The 10,536-nt window shown below is 41.6% G+C and overlaps 1 protein-coding gene across 4 annotated transcripts in view; it reads right to left on the reverse strand.

Moving 5' to 3' along the window:
• The window catches only part of MAPK8 (mitogen-activated protein kinase 8), a 110,395-nt gene extending 100,130 nt beyond the window's left edge, over positions 1-10,265 (reverse strand). For 3 of the 4 annotated variants that reach the window (XM_060103187.1, XM_060103197.1, XM_060103206.1), the window contains exon 1: positions 10,127-10,216. The gene's annotated coding sequence lies outside the window, so the exon portion shown is untranslated. Of the gene's footprint in view, positions 1-10,126 lie in introns of all 4 variants that reach the window. The other variant, XM_060103215.1, reaches the window with a different exon arrangement.
• Between the last annotated feature and the right edge of the window lie 271 nt (positions 10,266-10,536).

Consider the following 10,536-nt stretch of genomic DNA (forward strand, 5'->3'; position numbering starts at 1 on the left):
CAGCAACTGGTTCATAGTATGTACCCTTACTCCTCTCACCATTTGCTGACTTTACCATTCATGCAGACTGACTGACCCCTTTAATACTTCAGCCCCTTTAATTCTTTGGTCTCCTCTTTTCCCTCTATTCCACCTCAGCAGCCCATCCCAAGGCTACCCTGGACATTATCATTGCCAGAAACTATTATATCTGTCAAATCTCTATTTCAAGCATCCCACTCTGACCACCACATTCAATCCTTCTAGTTCTCTTACTTCATCTGACCACTACCCGCAACAATTCTAATTGAAATTTCCAATACACTGATGCTACCACTTCCTTACTATGCATCCTGACTTCACCTCCTTTCTTGTCCATGTTAGATTTCGTGATTCATCACCACTCCTCTATAAGCACTCCCTCTAAAAGCCCTCATTTCCCTCTTCCTTTTCATTTAAAAAAAATGTTCTTAATTTAAAAATTGTTATATTGAAGTATAGTTAATTTACAATATAATATTAGTTTCAGGTGTACAGCATAGTAACTCAGAATTTTTACAGATCATACTCCATTAAAGGTTATTACAAGACAATGGATATAATTCCCTGTGCTATACAATATATCCTTGTTGCTTACCTATTTTACACATAGTAGTTTTTATCTCTTAAATCCCATACCCCTATCATGCCCTTCCTCCCTTCCTTCCCCTTACTGGTAACCACTAATTTGTTTTCTATATCTGTGAGTCTGTTTCTGTTTTGCTATAGACATTCATTTGTTTTACTTTTTAGATTCTACATATAAGTGATATATCATACAGTATTTGACTTCCTCTGTCTGACTTATTTCACTAGCACAATATTCTCTAGGACCATCCACGCTGATGCAAACGGCAGAATTCCACACTTTCATACTGACCTAGTTTTATGTGTCAACTTGGCTGGGCTACAGTCCTGTTATTCAATCAAACACTAATCTAAGTGTTGCTGTGAAGGTACTGTAGATGTGGTTAAAGTCCACAATTGACTTTAAGTTGATTATCCTCAATAATGTTGGTGCACCTCATCCACTAGCTGAAAGGCCTTAAGAGCACAACTGAGGTTTTCCTAAGGAAGAAAAAATTTTGCTTCAAGACTGCAGCATCAGCTCCTGTCCAAGAGATTCTTGCCAGCCTGCCCTACAGATTTCTGACTTGTCAGCCCCCATAATTGTGTAAGCAAATGCCTTGAAATTTCTTCATATACACATACATACAATTATATCTCCTACTGATTCTGTTTCTCGGGAGAACTGTGACACCTGGCAAAACCTCACTCCAGAGGAATTGAACCATCTGCCTTACCTGTGCTTGTATTTAACCACATAAATAATGCTGGGGGTGGTAATCTCAAAACCAGGCTGACTGATATCACTTTAAATTCAAGACTTCTAACCATTAAATGAATAATCAATACTTCTTAGCAAACTAATTCAAAGACTCCCATCCCCCTCTGGCCATACCAATCTCAGTGAGAAAACAGAAAACATGAGAGAAGATGAAAGCCAAGAGGACAAGCCTTCATCTTCCAGCCACCAAATTCCCTTGGAAGAACACACAGCTTTTTTGCATTCCTTCCTATCTGATGGAAGACCTCTCTCTAACAAAGGCCAGCCTCTCTATTTGTGCTCTCCATCTCCTTTCCTGCATATTCTCCTTTTTACTAACTGGACCGCATATTTTTCTTACCTACCAACCCACTTCTCTGTTCCACTTCATAGACGTATTAGAGAAATAACATTTGCAAATTTTCATATAATCTAGAATTAGGGAAAGACTTGCTAACCACGGCATATAATTTAGAAGTCAGTAAAGACTGGTAAGCTTAACTACTAAGAAAAAAAAAACAACAACAGCATGACAAAACCATCATAAGCAAATTTAAAAGGCAAATGATAAATTGGAAAAAATATTTCCAAAAAATAGCACAGAGCTATTTCCCTATAAGAATAAATCCTACAGGGCTTCCCTGGTGGCACAGTGGTTAACAATCCGCCTGCCAATGCAGGGGACACAGGTTCGAGCCCTGGTCTGGGAAGATCCCACATGCAGCGGAGCAACTAAGCCTGTGTGCCACAACTACTAAGCCTGCGCTCTAGAGCCCTCAAGCCACAACTACTGAAGCCCACATGCCTAGAGCCTGTGCTCTGCAACAAGGGAAGCCACTGCAATGAGAAGGCCGTGCACCGCAACGAAGAGTAGCCCTTGCTCGCCTCAACTGGAGAAAGCCCGCGTGCAGCAACAAAGATCCAACGCAGCCAAAAATAAATAAAATAAAAAAAAAAAAGAATCCTACAAATCTAAGAGAATGAGTAACAAAGAAATTTAAAAATAGGCAAGGATATAGATAGTTCACAATAAAAATACCAATAGTCCTTAAAAGACAAAAGATGTTTAATCTCACTCATACTGGCAATGAGGAAAGAAGGAGGCATCCTCACACAGGGCTGGTGGAACGTGTAGAAGTGAAACAACCTCTACAGATGGCCCTTCGGTAATATCTATCGAAATTATAAATGCACATACACTCTGACCTAGCACTTCTGGAGGTGTATCCCACACGTCTATACAAATGTGAAATTATGTATGCACAAGGTAATCCACAGCACCATGGCTTTTGATAGCAAAAGACCGAAAACAACCTAAATGTACCTCAAAAATGGACTACTTAAATATATGTTACACCTGTAACCTGTATGATGTACGATGACCTGTATGATGTATGATGACCTGTATGGCCTGTATGATGGTGTTACTGACCAAATTTCTGAATCTTCCCCAAATTCTTACGTTGAAGCCCTAACCCCTAGGTAATAACCTAGGTAATCAGGTTGACAAGGTCAATCAATCAGGTCATGAGGATGGGACCCCCATAATGGGATTAGTGTTGTAAAACGAGGAAGAGAGAGTAGAGCTCTCCTCTTCATGTGAGGACACAGTGAGAAGGCAACATCTGAAAGCCAGGAAGAGTCCTCACCAGGAACCAAATCTCTTGGCACCTTGATCTTGAACTTCCCAGCCTCTACAGCTGTGAGAAATAAATGTCAGTTCTTTAAACCACCCAGTCTATGGTATTTTGTTATAGCAGCCCAAGCTAAGAAAAATGGTATACCATGAAGGTGTTAAAAAAAAAAAAAGGATAAGCATGTTTATGTACTGATAGGACTAATATGAAATCACCTATAAGCTAGACAAGTTAAATGCAAAAGGTGAAGGGTATGTGCATGGTATGCATCTTACATAAAAAATGGGGGAGGCAGAGGACATATATATGTAAGATACATAATCCCTCACTGGCAATTCTGAAATCCATAAAGCTCTGAGAAATACAAGCTTCTTATAAGTTTAGTACAAACCTATGTGGTGTCAAGCCTGACCAAAAATTCCATAAGACTATAATTTTTATTTATCCTTACTGTACTATTTATGCTTTCAATTCAGAAATATTAATGTGTTTGATTATGGGATGCTACACTACCTCCCACTAGGGATTTTGGATAATATAGCAGACACACTATATTACCTTTTCACAGTCCTCCCTCACCGCCCCCCCCAAAAAACCCCCAAACCTTAATTCTGAAATACATCTGGACCAAAGGTTTTGGAAAAGAATTATATACCTGTATATTTATCTGCACACACATAAACAATCTTTGGAAGGATTCACAGGAAACCTAACCTTGTTTTGATGCAAGGGAATGGGGTGGCTGGGCTGCACATGGTGGAAAGGAAACTTTTTACTGTATATCTACTTAAATCTTTGGAATTCTGAATCAAAGTGATTATACTACTTAGTCAAAAGATAAATAAAATGTAAATAAACTAAAATCACTAAGACTTCTAAATTCTCAACAGTAACAGACAAAGCCAGATGCTTTGGTTTTGGTTTTGACTGAAAAGTGACCCTTAAGTCACAGGGAGATCTATACAGTACTGGCTTTCCTTTATCTCACTCTTGGTTGACCCAAATGGCATTTGAGAGGGAATCACCCTCTCAGGAGCAAAGCAGGGAATGGTGGGTTTCCATTCTCATTAATAGCTTTTAGGAAATAGCAATCTCCTGATGTTTTTGGTGCCTCATGCCAAGCAAGGCAGGTGTGCTTGACTGTTTTTCTTTTCTAGTGTCCCCAGAAATATGATGGGGCTCAGGACTCCCAGCAACAGGAAGCAGTGAAGCCCACACTTCTCAATATCAGAGAAAGGCTTAAGAAAGTACTCCTACCATAAATCTAACCTTCAGTCTTCAGAGCTTCAATACAGTTGAGTTGGAGGACTCCAGTTAACATTTGACTGGCATCTTTTCTACTCCCTATCTTCATACTTTTCATTTACTTATTTTGATGTCCTGTTGTGTTCCAAAATGGATGAGGTGACTATAACGTTTGCCTTTTCTTCCGATTTAGATTTTGACTAATCTGTACCACACTCTCAACTTTAACCAGAAATCAAGAGAGAAGACATTTCGCTTTTTGTGGTTTATCTAGTCAGTATATTTTAAAAGGCAGGGCTAGATAGATGTATGGTTCAGAAGTCCCCAAATGCCCCAACATCCAGCTCTCAGGTCTGATGCCTAAAGAAATTCCCAATGAAATGCCTAACAATACTTTGTTTCTTGTATTAGGACATAAATGCACTTATGTTTGTTCTTGTCTCCCGTCAAGTTATACTCATTGAACGTAGAGACTGACTTCAACTTCCTGTGGCCCCTACATCACTTAATACCTGGTTTGGTATAGAGTGGCTTCTCAATAAATGCTGCCTGTGCAAACCCAGAATCATCTCATAGTTGCTGTCTGCAAGAAGGAGCAAGAAATTTGATGTATCAGTATAACCACAGAAATACTACCCAGAAAACTTAGAAAAACATAGAAAAGAAAGATAATATTTCCAGATGCTACTTAATAACCTCTGGAAAATGTTTAATGAACTGTTGTGGTTACCCAGTCTCCACAAATTTGCAATTTTCACCCAGAGTTAAAGATTTCAGTAAGATTAAATTTAAAAGATGAACAGTATTCCATTTTCTTCAAATGTGGGTACATTGGATAAACTATTCACAGCTCCTGGATTCCCATTCCTTTAGAGATCTGTCAAAATAAACCTACGAAAGCTTAGGCAATTTTCTGCAGTGGGAAAGTAAACGTGGCAAAACTTTGTGTTAGAGAATGTGGCAAATTTCCCCTTTAATATTGCTTTGGGAACATTTCCAAATTTTAAGGCAGAGAGGATTACTGATCCAAATGTTAAATCATTTCAGTCAATTCAGATTAGATGACACGATCAAATTTTAAATAAACCCCCAGAGATGCAGAGGGGGAAAAAAACTGGTATATTCTGGAGAATCTGAATGTATACTGTACATCAAATTGGTTTTAAATTTACTTGGCATTTTGCATTTGTTCCAAGTTAAAAATAATTAGGGATAACAATAGCTAAAATTTCCTTAATACTTAAATCTAGTGTTCCAGGTACTGTAGTTGCGGTACCTAATTTAATCCTCATAGCCCTATGAGACTATGTGCTATTATTATTTTCATTTGACAGATAATAAAACAGGCCGAAAGATGTTACAAAACCTGAACTGGCCTACGCCATACAGTTAATTAGATTTGGAGCATGGATTGTAACTCAGCGCTGACTCTATAACATCCACGCTAGCAGCCACTATTAAGTTTGGGCACCTTAACTTTCTAAAGAATTGGCAGATTTTAACCAAACCTGATGCATTTACAAAGGGTAACAGGAGACGTAGGCATATATTTACACTATAGTTGCTATATTTGTCATACAACCCACCACCCTGAAAAAGAATGGCAGTTAATACGTTCTCTAAAAGGCCTTATACACATACACACCCACATATAATTTTAAAAGCTGGATTTCAATAAAATTTGGCCTGCCCAGAGACTTGGGGTAGGCTTGTGCTCGTTTGTGGGAAGCCCTCTCATAATCTTTTAAAAGAACATAAATTCACTGTTTAGATATGCCTTAAGTTTATCCCTGACCATAAGCTTAAAGCTAATAAACTCTTCACTTTCACATTTTCCACTAAGTATCTGAAAGCACGAAGTCTCATTAGTAAGCATGGTGCTGTGGAATGAGTAAAAGCTTTTAATTTGATTTTTAAGAATAGATATTACAGAAAATATTTGATTCAATAATTTTTTCTGTTTCTGTAGATTACAAAAGTCTAACTTTCATTGCTATTCTTTTTTTTGTTTGTTTTGTTTTTTGCGGTACACGGGACTCTCAGTGTCGTGGCCTCTCCCGTTGCGGAGCACAGGCTCCGGACGCGCAGGCTCAGCAGCCATGGCTCATGGGCCCAGCCGCTCCGCGGCATGTGGGATCTTCCCGGACCGGGACATGAACCCGTGTCCCCTGCATCGGCAGACGGACTCTCAACCACTGCGCCACCAGGGAAGCCCCCTCATTGCTATTCTTGACATCGCATTCTGATATCATCCAAGAAGGACTCTTTTTGTCCCCATATATTTTCTGAAGAACCACCTATCTGAGGAACAACCTTTCTATTTAAAAAAAAAAAAAAAAAAAAAAGAGTTCCAACAGCCTCAGGTTACAGTTCTAGCCACTTGTCCACAACTCTAGAGCTTGCTGATGACAAAGTCCAGATGACAGAACTGAGACGTGAACCTAGGTCTGATTCCTGGACTGGTCTATTTCCACCTACTGCCCTGATTGATAGGATAGCTTATTTTAATACTCCTGTCACCTTTTAGGTAGTAAAGTTTATTGACTCAGAACTCATTTCTGAAATCAAAACTCAAGTTAATCTGCATTAGAGCAAGAAGACAGAGCTGTAGATGTTCATGTAAAGAACTCATGACTAAAACAATAAGCTTCATAGCTCACAGATATAGGCAAATGACATATGTCTAAAGTTATGTAGCTATAATGACTTCCTTGAACTACATGAATCAGCAAAGACTACTATCCATACCACTGACTTGACCAGAGACCTCTACAGAGCTGGCATCTAAATATCAGACATTATTTTATACACATGCAACAAAGCATCTCAATTATCTAGATGACTCAAATATGTCAAAACTCAACTCACTGACAAAGACATGAAGAATCGGGCTTCTATTAAACAAGCTCTTAATTGCCACTAGGATAGTTTGTGACTAGTCACGTAATAAATTACTTCAAGTTGTTTCACTGAGCATTGAGTATCATCACAAGGTTATTTCCGTAATATTAGGGATTGAGCAAACAGTTAAGATTATAACTTCATTAATTTTGGTAGAACTCATTCTTAAACTAATTTCTTTCCAACTGGCCTTTCTTCCAGGATATAAAGGAATATGAAGGATATAGTTTCCTACTCTGCCAGGACACTTAAAGGGAGCTCTTTTCAAATTCATTACTGGAATATACTTACTAACAGAATCAGTGCTATCTCTTCCTTTAAAGATAATGTAGAGTGAGATGGGGAGTGACTGCTAATAAGTATGGGGTTTATTGAAAAAGCCGTTATTTTTTAAAACCAACAGAATTTATAAAACAAAGCAAAAAAACACTATGGTTTGACACATGTATAGCCTGACAGTGAGGATTTGTATCAGTAACCCTTACTGGAATCTGACACAGGTAAAGTAGTAAAGTTTAGTATCTCAAGACTTTCATCCCTTATCTTAACAAAGTACCATTTTATTTCTTTATTTGTACTCTAAATCAGAGAATAACAAGCTCATCTCAAATTCTTCCATATCCAAAGCAACTGCTAAAACGTATTAAGTGGAAAAGAGATGTAATGTAGATAAATTAATATTATTTTGAGTTTTAGGCACATATGCCTCACCAATCGTATTAGTATAAGGAAGAATTTAAAATTAAACATTTCTAATAAAACTTAAAAAAAAAAACTTTTAGGCAATGTGTTTCCTTTGTTCTAACTTATCCACTTAAAAAGGAGTATCAGGGCTTCCCTGACGCAGTGGTTGAGAATCTGCCTACTAATGCAGGGGACACGGGTTCGCGCCCTGGTCTGGGAGGATCCCATATGCCGCGGAGCAACTAGGCCCGTGAGCCACAACTACTGAGCCTGCGCGTCTGGAGCCTGTGCTCCGCAACAAGAGAGGCCGCGATAGTGAGAGGCCCCCGCTGGCCACAACTAGAGAAAGCCCTCGCACAGAAACGAAGACCCAACACAGCAAAAATAAATAAATTAATTAATAAACTCCTACCCCCAACATCTTAAAAAATAAATAAATAAATAAAAATAAAAAGGAGTATTCAGAAACTTTTCAAGTAATATTCACAAAAGGATAAATGCAATCATTTTAGACTCTGTTGAAATATCACTCTGTGTGTGTCTGTGTCTGTGTGTGCATACATATCACACACAGACACACACACATATTAAAAAAGTATTTTAGACAAGGTTTAATCTTAGGATAGCCAATGGTTTAGAAGTGATAGAGAAAAAAAATTAATACTGAAGTGATTCAAAAGCCCCTACTGTCGGGACAGATAATATATATGAACTGATCATTTAGCCACCTGGAAGTGACAGTTTGCATGAGGCTTCCAAAACTTTACAGAGAACATTAAACGTTTTTTGTTAAGGCTTGAGTTTAGATATTATCAATTATAAAGAGCTTTTCATCAATCTGATTTTTATTGAACACTTAATATATTCCAGGCTAGGTGCTAGAGACACAGATGCAAGACAGGTCTGTCCTCAAGGAAGGCACATTTTGATTTCTCGCTTATGTCAGATACAGCACTAAACATGCCAACTGACAGCATATGACCTAGGCTTAACCCACAGCAGGGGATTCTGAAGTAAACGTTACAAGTGACTGTAAGGAAATACATAAAAGCTGTTGTACATTTAGACCAAATCTAACTCTACTTCCTAAAATGTATAACATTACGCTAGAAGTGCCAGATGTACTACTAAAAAATAGTAAAATGACCCAAACTATTAACTATACCTTCTTTAACACATATCACTTATACAATCGTCTCATTTAAAGGTACATCTATTATATTTCAGTCAAAGTATCTTCTTCCATTAAAGGATATTTCTCTTTACCCTCAAACTCTCATCTGGGTACAACACTGAACAGTTGCTGAATGAATGAATGAAATAAACAGATGTTCTAATTACCAAGGAAGTACTTGCTAGATGCTTATCTCAAAACACAATGGACTGACAGACCAGAATTCTACTGTAAAGATCAGTGAATTTCAGAGGCAAAAATAGTAACCACTGGACATTGTCTGATACCACGCAGTCAACATGTTAAATTCACAGTAAATATATGACGGGAAACTTTCAGAAATTAAAATGAAAAGTGTTCATCACAGTACTTTAAAACAGATTTGGCTCCCACAGAAGGACTGGGAACTCAAGTCCAAGACAAAGAGAAGGGAGGGTGGGGTGAAAAAGTCAAAAGGTCACCACCGAATGACCCTCAAGAGAAATGCGTGCTGACCACTGAAGCTCGCGCCGAGCTTGACGGACACCTCCTGCCCAAGCTACGGGTCCGGGCTCTTCCTCGCAGCCCGGAGCTGAAGGCCACCCCAGCCTCTTTCGACAACGCCGCCTGCGTTCGCCCAGAATATCAGCACAAAGAAACCACCGAGAAACAAAACACTGTCCCCGTGGGCGCCGGGCAGGCGTCGGGACCGGGCCACTGGAGCGCTCTCTGCGGCTGCCCGCCGCCGGAGGAGGTAGCCGGGGCGGAGCGGGCCGCCTAGGGGCCTCCGTCCGGACCTTCGCCGAAGTGTTTCAGAACTTGCCACCCACCTCCCGCTCCATTTTCCCCTCCCGACGTGGACGCGGGACCCGCGCTCCGCGCGAGGAGGGCGCGCGAGGACCCACTGGCGGAGCTGGGGCGGGGGTCGGCCGGGACGCGCCTGGGTCCAGCAGCCCCACGCCCACTGGCCGGCCCCCGCCTCCCTGGCTGCTATTGTTCCCGCGCCGCCCCCGCCGGCCGCGCGCCCCCCGCCCGCCGCGCGCTCCCGCCCCCACTCCCGGGAGGGGGTCAAGGCTGAGGAGAGGCGGTGGCGGCAGCACAATAACATAAACACGGCGGGGCCGCCGTCCGCCCCGGCCCTGCGGCACTCGCCGCACTCACCCGGAAGCGCAACGAATGGCGACAGGAAAGCCCGGCGGCGGGAACCGGCGCCGTCTTGGCGGTCGTCGTGGCCGTTACCCAGCGCTGCTCAAGGCTCCGTGCTCCGGGCCGCGTCGTCCAGCCTCGGCCCCTCCGCTGAGTAACAGGAACGCGGGCCGTCACCGCGCACGCCCGCTCACGTCATCGCGCAGGGCCCCGCCTCCGCGCTTCGCGAGAGCCCCCACAGGGCGGAGCAGCCCCGGGGCCCGGATTTCGGGGGCGGAGCCCGCAGTCCAGGGGCGGGGCTACTGCAGGGGACCGGGAGGACTTGCGGAGGTCACCTGGAGGTGGAGCTGCGGGTAGAGCCATCGAGAGCCTCTGAGAGCAGATTGTGAGGGGCGTGGCGGGAAGATGGAGGGGGTGGAGACTTG

Source organism: Mesoplodon densirostris, chromosome 1, assembly GCF_025265405.1.
Source record: "Mesoplodon densirostris isolate mMesDen1 chromosome 1, mMesDen1 primary haplotype, whole genome shotgun sequence".
In the NCBI taxonomy this organism is placed as follows: domain Eukaryota; kingdom Metazoa; phylum Chordata; class Mammalia; order Artiodactyla; family Ziphiidae; genus Mesoplodon; species Mesoplodon densirostris.